The following is a 12,676-nucleotide window of genomic DNA, read 5'->3' on the forward strand; positions in this document are numbered from 1 at the left end:
TCTTGCAACAATATTTGACCACATGTGGTGTGCGTACTGTAAGACCTTCAGTACACACACCATCAGATTATTTGACTTGTCGCTCTAACGAAGTAGGCGAGTGTCAGCAATATGTTTCGTGGTCTTATCGTGGCGTGTTTATCTTCTGCCGTTAGGTCAGATGATAGAAAAGCCACATGCACGCTTAGAGTAGCAGATTGACGGTGACCAACTTTAAACAGAACTTGATTAATTTCCACACACATTTATTAAAATAATAACAAGCATAAAAATTACCTAACTTGGTTCTGGATGCTATTTACAATCGACCATCTGAAGTTCCTTTGGTATTGGTACGTTAATCTTATTCTCACATATATCTCTGATACTTGACAAAAGTGTCTATACATTTATCTTCATGGCTATGTACAGGAATATGGTAATCTTGTTAGGTGCAGACTGAAACTTGACTATAGATTGGTACAGACAAATGTAGAACTCGTACAGACTGGTACAGACTAATGCAGACTGATACAGACTGGTGCAGACAAATGCAGACTAACTAATCGGAGGTCTTACACTCATTATAATACCTCGTGCATTCATGTATCACTGTACGAGTGTGATCCTCGAGGAGAAACGGTTCTACATTAGCAGCAATCTCATTGGCTGCGTTACATACTAATACGCAGATCAGTGGAAGCAGAATTTGGTCCGTCTCTATGGCAGCGCCATCTCGTAGTGCAGAGATGGACGAGTGCTGCGCCTGTGGAGTTGTGCTTAGGGGGGCGCGCTCTAGTGGGAAAGTTGTGTACGCACTGACTTCGTGGAACTATGTACACAACACCACATCAACGCATGATATGTCCAGTTGGGATAGTTCTGGCCAGACAAGTTATGTGACTACCACACTGTGCGTCTACTTCATAAGCTCATTACCGCGTAACCACCTCAGTATCTAGCATCAGAGATCATATACATGCTATGCCATCACGGTCCCAACACAACGTCTCGCTTTTCTAGTATCTTAGCTGTGCCCGTCCGTAAAACAGAAACTCATCCTCTGCTGCTGCTGTCTGCCTGTGGAACATGCTGTGCCAGCTGGAGTGGACGAGTGGTTCTAGACGCTAAAGTCTGGAACCGTGTGACCGCTATGGTCGCAGGTTCAAATCCTGCCTCGGGCATGGATGTGTGTGGTGTCCTTATGTTAGTTAGGTTTAACTAGTTCTAAGTTCTAGGGGACTGATGACCTCAGAAGTTAATTCCCATAGTGCTCAGAGCCATTTGAACCATTTTGAACACGCTGCCCTGTAGTGTGCGCAAAACTGAATGCTCTGCTGCATGTTTAGGAAATGCAAAATCGTTTCCTTTTGTCACCCTCATAACATTTCGCTGAAAAGATTATCATACAGTACCAGCTTCCCCTGTCAAACAATAAAGTAGAAGCTCCCATCTTCTCCCAGCTGTGTTTGTTTCTGTTTTCACTTCTCAGTGAGTCGGGCCACTGTCTTTCGCCCTCTCTTCAATACTTGTGTTCCTACCATATTCCTCTTTCTCTCCTCCTTCCTCCTTTCACTTACTTTAATTGCTGCTAGCGCCCTCAGTTTAAGTCCATCTGCCTCTAATTTGTTTTTGTCAATGTACTTCTCGGGGAATAATATGAAGTGTATTTTTTCTTATATAGCTGCTGTTATTCATGTTGCATGGTGCAGACAAAGTAAAACTGGCAGGAAAAATATTCTCTGCGCCTTAAGATAGGCCACCCAATTGTCCTGTGTGTGGACAATGTAAGATGGGTTGCCTACCTTCAGGTGCAGAAAATTTTATTTTGCCAACCACACCCCTCCCCCCCCCCCCCAGTTATTCCTAAATGTTTTATCCCTTATTAAATACGAAACTTATCATAAAATGTGTGTCGCTCTGAACATAACGTAAAATATATAGAATGCTTGCTTGGATGTACGTGGGGACATCAAAAATTAGCTTAAACATTTTTGCTATTGAATGCTTCACTGTGCTTCAAAGTGACACATATACATCATCATATTTTTCATTACAGTCGCCTACACATTGCAAACAAAATCGGAAGATTCTATCAGTCGTTCAGTTCCTCAACAATCGAAACCCGGTCCTTGATCACGTAGCTGTTCGAGAAGCGCTCTGTGAACTTCCTCACCGGTGGAAGCTCTCTCCCTCTTTCGGTTTGCCAAAAAGATGGAAATCGCATCGCGCAAGATCTGGTCTTCCTTATCAGCATCATCCATCTCGGTTGTGGCCTTGGTCAAATTTTTGGCACTATTTCACTACAGTTGGAAGCGACAGTGCTTTTGGTCCATTTCACGTGAAATCTGGGTGCAGTTTCGATGTTTCGCCTACAAGATTCGTCCCACGACTCGCTTACTTGATCTGTGGACTGCGTTTTCAGTTTCTGCACCATTTCAATCGCACACCTTTCGTCCGTAACGCAACAGACCTGCACTTGCTGGAAAGCTGGAACACGATCTCTCTTCTGGCAATGCTCTACTCTTGTTACGCAATGGTCTTAGTAACTTACACTCTAAAGCCCATACGTAAGAGGGCACCCGATTGCCCTAATATTGCTAAGGTGATGAGTGAATGGTAAAAATTGAAATGATTACAGATTCGTTTTTTTTTTTTTTTTTTTTTTTTGTTAATTTGATAGTTTTCGCAGATGCGATGCTTATCGCCGTGCATGTGAGGACTTAGGATCAGATGCAACGAAGGTACAAAGATTTATTTTGCGACAGAATCAGGTTTATGTTTTCAGAAAACTCGTTTCGACTGTCTGAAACAAGAATCCTCAGTGCAGCACAGGAACATTATGCGTTGCACTTGGAACTGAGGATTGTCAACTGAGAGTCGAAACTAGTTTTCTTAAAACGTAAACGTGATTCTGTCGCAAAATTAAAATCTTTTTGAAGCTTACAGTAACAACTGTAGACTCCGGCCGACACAAAATCAGTGTCCTTTGACTGCAGAAAGACATTGGATACAGTTCTGGATTGCTGCTTAGTGAAACAGCCAGTAATATCAACATCGAACACCAACGCGTAAAACAGCATCACAACTTGATTGCCTTACAAATGAGTTAGTTTGTTAAATATTGCAAGTTGAGCAAGTGAAAGGTTTGCGTCTGGAAACGCAGAGTTCTGATCGTCTTTACACCTACATCTGCATCTACATACTCTGCAAATCACATTTAAGTGCCTGGCAGAGGGTTCATCGAACCGCCCTCACAATTCGCTATTATTCCAATCTCGTACAGCACGCGGAAAGAATGAACGCTTATATATTTCCGTACGAGCTCTGATTTCCCTTATTTTATCGTGGTGATCGGTCTGCCCTATGTAGGTCGGTGTCAACAAAATATTTTCGCATTCGGAGGAGAAAGTTGGTGATTGGAATTTCGTGAGAAGATTCTGCCGCAGCGAAAAAGTCTCTCCTTTAATGATTTCCAGCCAAAATCCTGTATCATTTCTGTGACACTCTCTTCCATATTTCGCGATAATACAAAACGTGCTGCCTTTCTTTGAACTTTTTCGTCGTACTCCGTCAGTCCCACACCGCGCAGCAGTATTCTGAAAGAGGACGGACAAGCGTAGTGTAGGCAGTCTCCTTAGTAGGTCTGTTACGTTTTCTAAGTGTCTTGCCAATAAAACGCAGCCTTTGGTTAGCCTTCCCAACATTTTCTATGTGTTCTTTCCAGTTTAAGTTGTTCGTAAGTGAAATACCTAGATATTTAGTTGAATTTATGGCTTTTAGATTAGACTGATTTATCGTGTAACCGAAGTTTAACGAGTTCCTTTTAGTACTCATGTGGATGACCTCACACTTTTCGTTATTTAGGGTCAACTGCCACCTTTCGCACCATTTAGATACTTTTTTCTAAATCGATTGCAGTTTGTTTTGGTCTTCTGATGACTTTATTAATCGATAAACGACAGCATCATCTGCAAATAACCGAAGACGGCTGCTCAGAGTGTCTCCCAAATCGTTTACATAGATAAGGGACAGCAAAGGGCCTATAACACTACCTTGGGGGACGCCTGAAATCGCTTCTGTTTTACTCGATGACTTTCCGTCTATTACTACGAACTCTGACCTCTCTGACAGGAAATCACAGATACAGTCACATAACTGAGACGACATTCCATAAGCACGCAATTTTACTACGAACCGCTTGTGTGGTACAGTGTCAAAAGCCTTCTGGAAATCCAGGAATACGAAATCGATCTGAAATCCCTTGTTAATAGCACTTAGCACTTCATGTGAATAAAGAGCTACTTGTGTTTCACAGGAACGATGTTTTCTAAACCCATGTTGACTGTGTGTCAATGGTCTGTTTCCTTCGAGGTAATTCATAATGTTCGAACACAATGTATGTTCTAAAATCCTGCTGCATATCGACGTTAACGGTATGGGCCCGTAATTTAGTGGATTACTCTTACTACCTTTGTTGAATATTGGTGTGACCTGTGCAACTTTCCAGTCTTTGGGTACGGATCTTTCTTCGAGCGAACGGTTGTATATGATTGTTAAGTATGGAGCTAATGCATAAGGATACTCCGAAAGGAACCTAATTGGCATACAGTCTGGACCAGAAGTCTGTTGCAACTCGCTAAGGGAACGCTTTCATTGTGACATAGCACATGAGTTTGTTCTGGATAACTTGCGCTCCGTTTTAAGAAAATCTAGTTATTCAAGAAACTTGTGTTTACGTTATCATATACAGGGTGTTACAAAAAGGTACGGCCAAACTTTCAGGAAACATTCCTCACACACAAAGAAAGAAAATATGTTATGTGGACATGTGTCCGTAAACGCTTACTTTCCATGTTACAGCTCATTTTATTACTTCTCTTCAAATCACATTAATCATGGAACGGAAACACACAGCAACAGAACGTACCAACGTGACTTCAAACACTTTGTTACAGGAAATGTTCAAAAATGTCCTCCGTTAGCGAGGATACATGCAACCACCTTCCGTCGCATGGAATCCCTGATGCGCTGATGCAGCCCTGCAGACTGGCGTATTGTATCACAGCCGTCCACAATACGAGCACAAGAGTCTCTACATTTGGTACCGGGGTTGCGTAGACAAGAGCTTTCAAATGCCCCCATAAATGAAAGTCAAGAGGGCTGAGGTCAGGAGAGCGTGGAGGCCATGGAATTGGTCCGCCTCTACCAATCCATCGGTCACCGAATCTGTTGTTGAGAAGCGTACGAACACTTCGACTGAAATGTGCAGGAGCTCCATCGTGCGTGAACCACATGTTGTGTGGTACTTGTAAAGGCACATGTTCTAGCAGCACAGGTAGAGTATCCCGTATGAAATCATGATAACGTGCTCCATTGAGCGTAGGTGGAAGAACATGGTGCCCAATCAAGACATCACCAACAATGCCTGCCCAAACGTTCACAGAAAATCTGTGTTGTTGACGTGATTGCACAAATGCGTGCGGATTCTCGTCAGCCCACACATGTTGATTGTGAAAATTTACAATTTGATCACGTTGGAATGAAACTAAAATGAGCTCTAACAGCCGGCCGGAGTGGCCGTGCGATTCTAGGCGCTACAGTCTGGAGCCGAGCGACCGTTACGGTCGCAGGTTCGAATCTTGCCTCGGGCATGGATGTGTGTGATGTCCTTAGGTTAGTTAGGTTTAAGTAGTTCTAAGTTCTAGGCGACTGATGACCTCAGAAGTTAAGTTGCATAGTGCTCAGAGCCATTTGAGCTCTAACATGGAAATTGAGCGTTTCCGGACACTTGTCCACATAACATCTTATCTTTATTTGTATTTGAGAAATTTTTCCTGAAAGTTTGGCCGTACCTTTTTGTAACACTCTGTATATGTGGCATATAATAATATAACCTTGCAGGTACATTTAGAGTTGTATGTGGATACTGTCTGCAAAATTTATTGCGAGTAGAGGTAGTAGAGGGAGTCCGGGGAGTGGGGGCGAATATAGAAAGCACAAAATTTATTAAAAATGTAAATTTTTGCACAAACACATTAAGTAACTTCTCCCATTTATGTATGATAAGTTATATCCTTCATATGACCACCCTGGGCCACGCAGCAAAGAGCAACGTGTTCACTGAAGTTCTCGATGACGCGCTCACAAACACCTGGTGGAATTCCATTAATAATCCTTTTAATTTTATCCTTCACTTGGTGTATTGTTTGTGATTTCTTCACGTACACTTATGATTTCACAAATCCCCACAAAAGAAGTCACAAGGCGTAAGCCTGCATGATTTGGCACACCCTTCCTCTTTGCCACGCAAAGAGATAATTTTTTGAGAAAACTTTTCATTCACAAGAGAAATCGTTTCACGGGATGTGTGCCATGTCGCACGCAATTAGGAGAAATAAAAAAAATCTGGAGGCAATGAAGCGAGATGTTTGGGCCATATTCTTCCATAAGTCCTCTACTGATGATAAGCCAAGAGATGTTTGGGCCATATTCTTTCCTAAGTCCTCTACTGATGATAAGCCATGTCATGGATTGTGTCCATCAGGAGAAAATTCGTGGTGTAAATACAATAGGGCTCAGGCAACTGGAGAATCTTATTCTCACCAGCATTCTCTTCCTGCTGCTGTTATTACAGCAATTAAACCTATTTTCAGAGACTTGGCTCATCCTGACCTTGTAAGGAAATGTCTGCATGAGCAGACACAGAACCCAAATGAATGTTTCAACAGCATAATTTGGAGCCGCCTTCCTGAAACTGTATTTGTAGGCATGCATACAATAAAACTAGGAGTTCATAATGCTGTTACTACATTCAGTTGTGGTAATATTGGAAAGTGTTGGGTACTGAAAAAGCTGGGAATTAATCCTGGTGAAAATGTGATCACTGGGCTGCAGCATTGCGATAAAATGAGGGTAGCTGATGCAGACAGGTCTGCATCCAATATGGCCAAGAAAGCAAGACAAACATCCAGGAAGGTGAAAAAGAAGCTGGAAGACCTGCTGGAGGCCAAAGAAGGGCCATCATATGCAGCAGGACAGTTTTAATTAACTTTAAGTAACAAATTTCAAAAGTTTTTTCCTTAAAGTCAGTTTACCGCAAACTAAAATGTTTAGTACATATGCCCCATTATATCAGAAACTATCATAGATAAATGAACGAAATTTTCAGAGACTCTGCATAACATAAAAAGCCACCTCTGGTAGTACGTTCATTAATATTCCTCCATTAGGAAATTCACAAAAAAATATTTTCTGTAGAAAAAACTTATATTTTTTGTTAATAAATTTAAAAAGTATTTCTTAGAAACTATAATATGGATAAAGTAGATTTTAGTACAGTTGACTCTATTGTCATCGTGTAACATACAGTAAAAATAGTAAGGTCCTCTTTCAAATAGTTGTTTCAGAAATGGGTCATATACTTGCCTAAATTAACACAGGTTAGATAGGCAGGGTGTGGTCCCCTTAAGTAGTGTGTAAGCTTACAGACCGATGACCTCAGCAATTTGGTCCCATAATACCTTACCACAAATTTCCAATTTCAGGCAGTCACCCCATCAACCGTGTCCCGCTGCGTGAAGAAGTCCGTTACTGCCTCCTGCAGATCCTCCTCTAAAAGAAACTGTCGACCCTCCAAGGCCTTTTTTTAAGCAACTGAAGACCTGATAATCGCGTGGTGGGAGATCAGAACTATAGGCGGGTACTCGAGTGTCTCCCGACGGAACTGGCATTACTTCTGTGTTACGACATTTGTAATATGGGGACATGCATTATCATGAATAACCAGCACCTTCTGGACCAGTTTTTCTGGACGTTTAGCGTCAACTACACCCGCGATTGGTCCAACGTTGCACAGTACTATTCCCCAGTGATGGAGACCCCAGGTTCCTTGAAATCAAAAGCCTATGGGCGCGCTAATGAAAGGACACGGTGAGCATCATTTTTGCAGCAGTTGGCTGGCTCTTGAACTCGATGGGACGAGGAGGTCACGGATGACACCACTGATCATCGACGCTTTCGTCTCCGGTTCCCTGTGGTGAAAATAGTTTCCGTGACGAGGCTGGCCTCCGAGATGGACTGGCGTCTTGTGTCGAATCGCAACCAGCGCAGAACTTGGCGCACCATTCCACAACAATGGGTTTCGACAGACATGCTGCCCTGTATACATTCTTCATTCTCCGATGGATGTCTACTAGTGTTTGTGCTTCGGCAGCCAAGAAAAGAATAGCAGCACACTGGTCCTATTTGGACGCAATCAGTAATAACATCGCCAACACGAAGTGTTCAGTGCTATTTCAGAATGCTTTTGGCACTATATCACACAAGAGGCTTGTGGTGAAATCGCGTGCTTATGGAATACCCTGACTGGATTCGTGAATTCCTGACAGAGAGGTCACAGATCATGGAAATCGACGGGAAGTAATCAAGTAAAACAGAAGTGATTTCTGGCGTTCCCCAAGGTAATGTTATAAGCCTTCTGCTGTTCCTTATCTATATAAATGATTTAGGAGACAATCTGAGCAGCAGTCTTAGTTTGTTTGCACATGATGCTGTCGTTTATCATCTGGCAAAGTCATGAGAAGATGAAAACAAATTGCAAACCGGTTCAGAAAAGATATGCATATGGTGTGAAAATTGGCAACTGACCGTAAATAATGAAAAGTGTGGGGTCATCCACATGAGTGTTAAAAGGAATCCGTTAAACTTCGGTTACACGATAAATCAGTCAAATCCAAAGGCCGTAAATACCTAGGAATTACGAGGGTGAGTCAAATGAAAACCTTAAATTTGTAATAACAAATCGAAATTTCGCGCCGTTATCCTGTAAGTTGGTGAGCGTGCTATACACAGCGAGCAGAATGGCCTGTAGTTGGCAGCATAGTGCAGATGCACACATACCGTCGCTATATCAGTATAAAGTTGGCCGCCCGACTTGCGACTTGCACCAGCGAAGAACAGCGTTCTGTTATTCGGTTTTTGCGTAGTGAAGGTGTGAAACATATTGAAATTCATCGGCGAATGAAGGTTCAGTACGGTGATGCATGTTTGCACAGCAGAAAGTCTACGAATGGAGTAGGAAGTTCGCAAATGGTGTCACTTCAGTGGAAGATGCTCCTCGTCCAGGTCAGGCACAACGAGTTGTGACTCTACAGAACATCGCAGCAGTTGAAGCCATAATGAAGGAAAACCGCCGAGTGACATTGAATGACATTGCAGAATGTTTACTGGTTAGTCATGGGTCAGCACACCACATTGAGAGTCCGCAGCTCGTGGTCGTGCGGTAGCATTCTCGCTTCCCACGCCCGGGTTCCCGGGTTCGATTCCCGGTGGGATCAGGGATTTTCTCTGTCTCGTGATGACTGGGTGTTGTGTGATATCCTTAGGTTAGTTAGGTTTAAGTAGTTCTACGTTCTAGGGGACTGATGACCATAGATGTTAAGTTCCATAGTGCTCAGAGCCATTTGAACCATTTTGAACCACATTGAGCATGATGTGCTCCAGTTTTACAAAGTGTCTGCAAGATGGGTGCCACGGCAGCTGACACCTGAAATGAGAGAACGACGTGTTGATACTTGTGAAGAACTTCTTCGGCACTTTGAACGAGAAGGTGATGGATTCCTTGCAAGAATCGTTACTGGTGATGAAACCTGGGTTCACTTCCACCAACCGGAAACGAAGAGAGCGAGCAAGGAATGGCGCCATTCCTCATCACCAAAACCAATGAAGTTTCGAACAGAACCATCAGCAGGGAAGGTAATGCTGACTCTCTTTTGGAACGAAAAAGGCGTCATTTTGGAGCATTACATGCCTAGAGGGACCACTGTCACCAGTGCATCATACACAGGTTCAAATGGCTCTGAGCACTATGGGACTCAACATCTTAGGTCATAAGTCCCCTAGAACTTAGAACTACTTAAACCTAACTAACCGAGGGACATCACACACACCCATGCCCGAGGCAGGATTCGAATCTGCGACCGTAGCAGTCCCGCGGTTTCGGGACTGCAGCGCCAGAACCGCTAGACCACCGCGGCCGGCATCATACACAGGTCTCCTAAAGAATGATCTGCGGCGAGCAATCAAATCAAAGCGACGTGGATTGCTGTCAGCAGGTGTCCTTTTGCAACATGACAATGCAAGGCCCCACTCTGCCCGTACAACAGTTGCAACAATCACAGACCTGCATTTTGAGTGTCTTCCTCATCCACCATACTCACCAGACCTTGCCCCAAGTTATTTCCATATGTTTGAACCACTCAAAGACGCAGTGGGAGGAAAGACGTTCCGTTCTGATGAAGAGGTACGCCACGCGGTGCATCAGTGTTGCACGGACTACCAAAAGAATTTTTTTCTAAAGGAATTTATGCACTTTGTAAGCGCTGGAGGAATTGTCTTGACCGTGAGGGAAATTATGTTGAAAGTGATACAGCTTTGTACTACTTCTGCACAATAAATAATATTTAAAAAAATATTTAAGGTTTTCATTTGACTCACCCTCGTACAGTTACGAACAACTTAAACTGGAAAGAACACGTGGAAAATGTTGGGGGGGAGGGGGGGGAGGTTAATCAAAGACTCAATTTTATTGGCAGGACACTTAGAAAAAGTAACAGATCTACTGAGGTGACTGGCTACACTACGCTTGTCCGTCCTCTGTTAGAATACTGCTGCGCGGTGTGGGATCCTTGCCAGATAGGTTTGACGGAGTAATGCGATGAAACGGCTGCTAATTGCAAGTAAAATTGCAGAGTACGGACGCGCGATGCAGGGATTGGTATTTACGCAGCACATAGATAACTTATTAATTGGCGACTCCATACAGTGCTGTGTGTACAACGACCATAAACGTGAAATTAGAGAGAAGGTCAGCGTTGGCCGTAATATTGATGGCTTATTGACAGCAAAATCGATTTTCAATCACATAGTGATCATCTTCAGTGCTGTGGTGTACAAATTAAACTCATAGGCACTGGTGTCAAGTTATTATCAGTAACCAAATCTTATGAAACGAAGACAATAAATCCGTGTGATTATTGGTGATGGGGTTACCTTAAGTTGCAAGTCTACCACGATCGTCCGACCTCATTAAAGATGCTGAAAGACAACATCCGACAGCAACTCCTCAACAAACCTAGTGATATGCTGCATAGTGTCGTTCACAACATTGTCCCTTGACTACAAGTAATGATGGCTGACACGCTGAACGTGTGCTATATAGATAATTGTATTTTCAAAAAATCAATTTTCTGCTAATTATTGCTTTATTACCAAATGAAGTAACATCGGTTGGTAATTTCGTGCACGTTTTTTGTTTGAATAAACCACATGTCAATTCAAGCATCTGCATCAATTTTTAACTCTGTTCCTAAATTACTCCGCGAAGTATTAAATTTTCAAAACTGGTGTTAGGGTACTGGTACAGATATTGTGATGATTAGTATCTTAAAATGTACCCACTCCAGGGGGTAAGTTGTCTTTCCCTCCGCATCTAATGATCTTATCGTAAACACATCACAAAATTTTGCTATCATAAACACATCACAAAATTTACTATCTGATGTTACTATGCCGCAAAGAGGGCTACACCTGTTAGCATAGACGTTCCATTGCGTGTCCACACTTCTGTATCTGACCTACTGCATCGGGAAAGATGAACGTTAATAGCTTGCTTGTGACACGTAGCCACCCTAAAAACATATTGTTAAAATACTGAAGAGCCAAAGAAACTGGTACACCTGTCTAATATCATGTAGGGCTCCGCGAACACGCAGAAGTCCCGCTACACGACGTGACATGGACTCGACTAATGCATGAAGTAGTGCTGGAGGAAACTGACGCCATGCATCCTGCAGGGTTGTCCATAATTCTGTAAGAGTACGAGGGGGTGGAGATCTCTTCTGAACAGCACATTGCAAGGCATCCCAGATATGCTCAATAATGTTCATGTCTGGGGAGTGTGATGGCCGGCGGGAGTGTTTAAACTCTCAGAAGAGCTACTGGTTCAAATGGCTCTGAGCACTATGGAACTCAACTGCTGAGGTCAGTAGCCCCCTAGAACTTAGAACTAGTTAAACCTAACTAACCTAAGGACATCACAAACATCCATGCCCGAGGCAGGATTCGAACCTGCGACCGTAGCGGTCTCGCGGTTCCAGACTGCAGCGCCTTTAACCGCGCGGCCACTTCGGCCGGCAGAAGAGCTACTCTGTAGCAATTCTGGACGTGTTAGGTGTCACATTGTCCTGCTGGAATTTTCCAAGTTCGTCTGAACGCACAATGGACTTACGTACGTGTCATCTGTCAGAGTCGTATATCGACGCATCAGGGGTCCCATATCACTCCAACTGCGCACACCCACACCGTTACAGAGCCTCCACCAGCTTGAACAGTACCCTGCTGACATGCAGGGTCCATGGATTCATGAGGTTGTCTCCATAATCGTACACGTCCATCCGCTAGATACAATTTGAAACGAGACTCGTCCGACCAGTCTACATGTTTCCAGTCAACAGTCCAATGTCGGTGCTGATGGCCCTACGTGAGGCGTAAAGCTTTGTGTTGTGCAGTCATCAAGGGTACACGAGTGGGCCTTCGGCTCCGAAAGCCCATATCGATGATGTTCCATCGAATGTTTCTCACGATGACACTTGTTGATGGCCAAGCACTGAAATCTACAGCAATTTCCGGAAGAGTT

The 12,676-nt window shown here is 43.4% G+C and overlaps 1 protein-coding gene across 1 annotated transcript in view; it reads left to right on the top strand.

Annotated features, from left to right (window-relative positions):
- The window catches only part of LOC124550895 (UDP-glucosyltransferase 2-like), a 104,459-nt gene that overhangs the window by 50,662 nt on the left and 41,121 nt on the right, over positions 1 to 12,676 (top strand). The window lies entirely within an intron of this gene.

This window comes from Schistocerca americana, chromosome 9, assembly GCF_021461395.2.
Source record: "Schistocerca americana isolate TAMUIC-IGC-003095 chromosome 9, iqSchAmer2.1, whole genome shotgun sequence".
NCBI classification, from domain to species: Eukaryota; Metazoa; Arthropoda; class Insecta; order Orthoptera; family Acrididae; genus Schistocerca; species Schistocerca americana.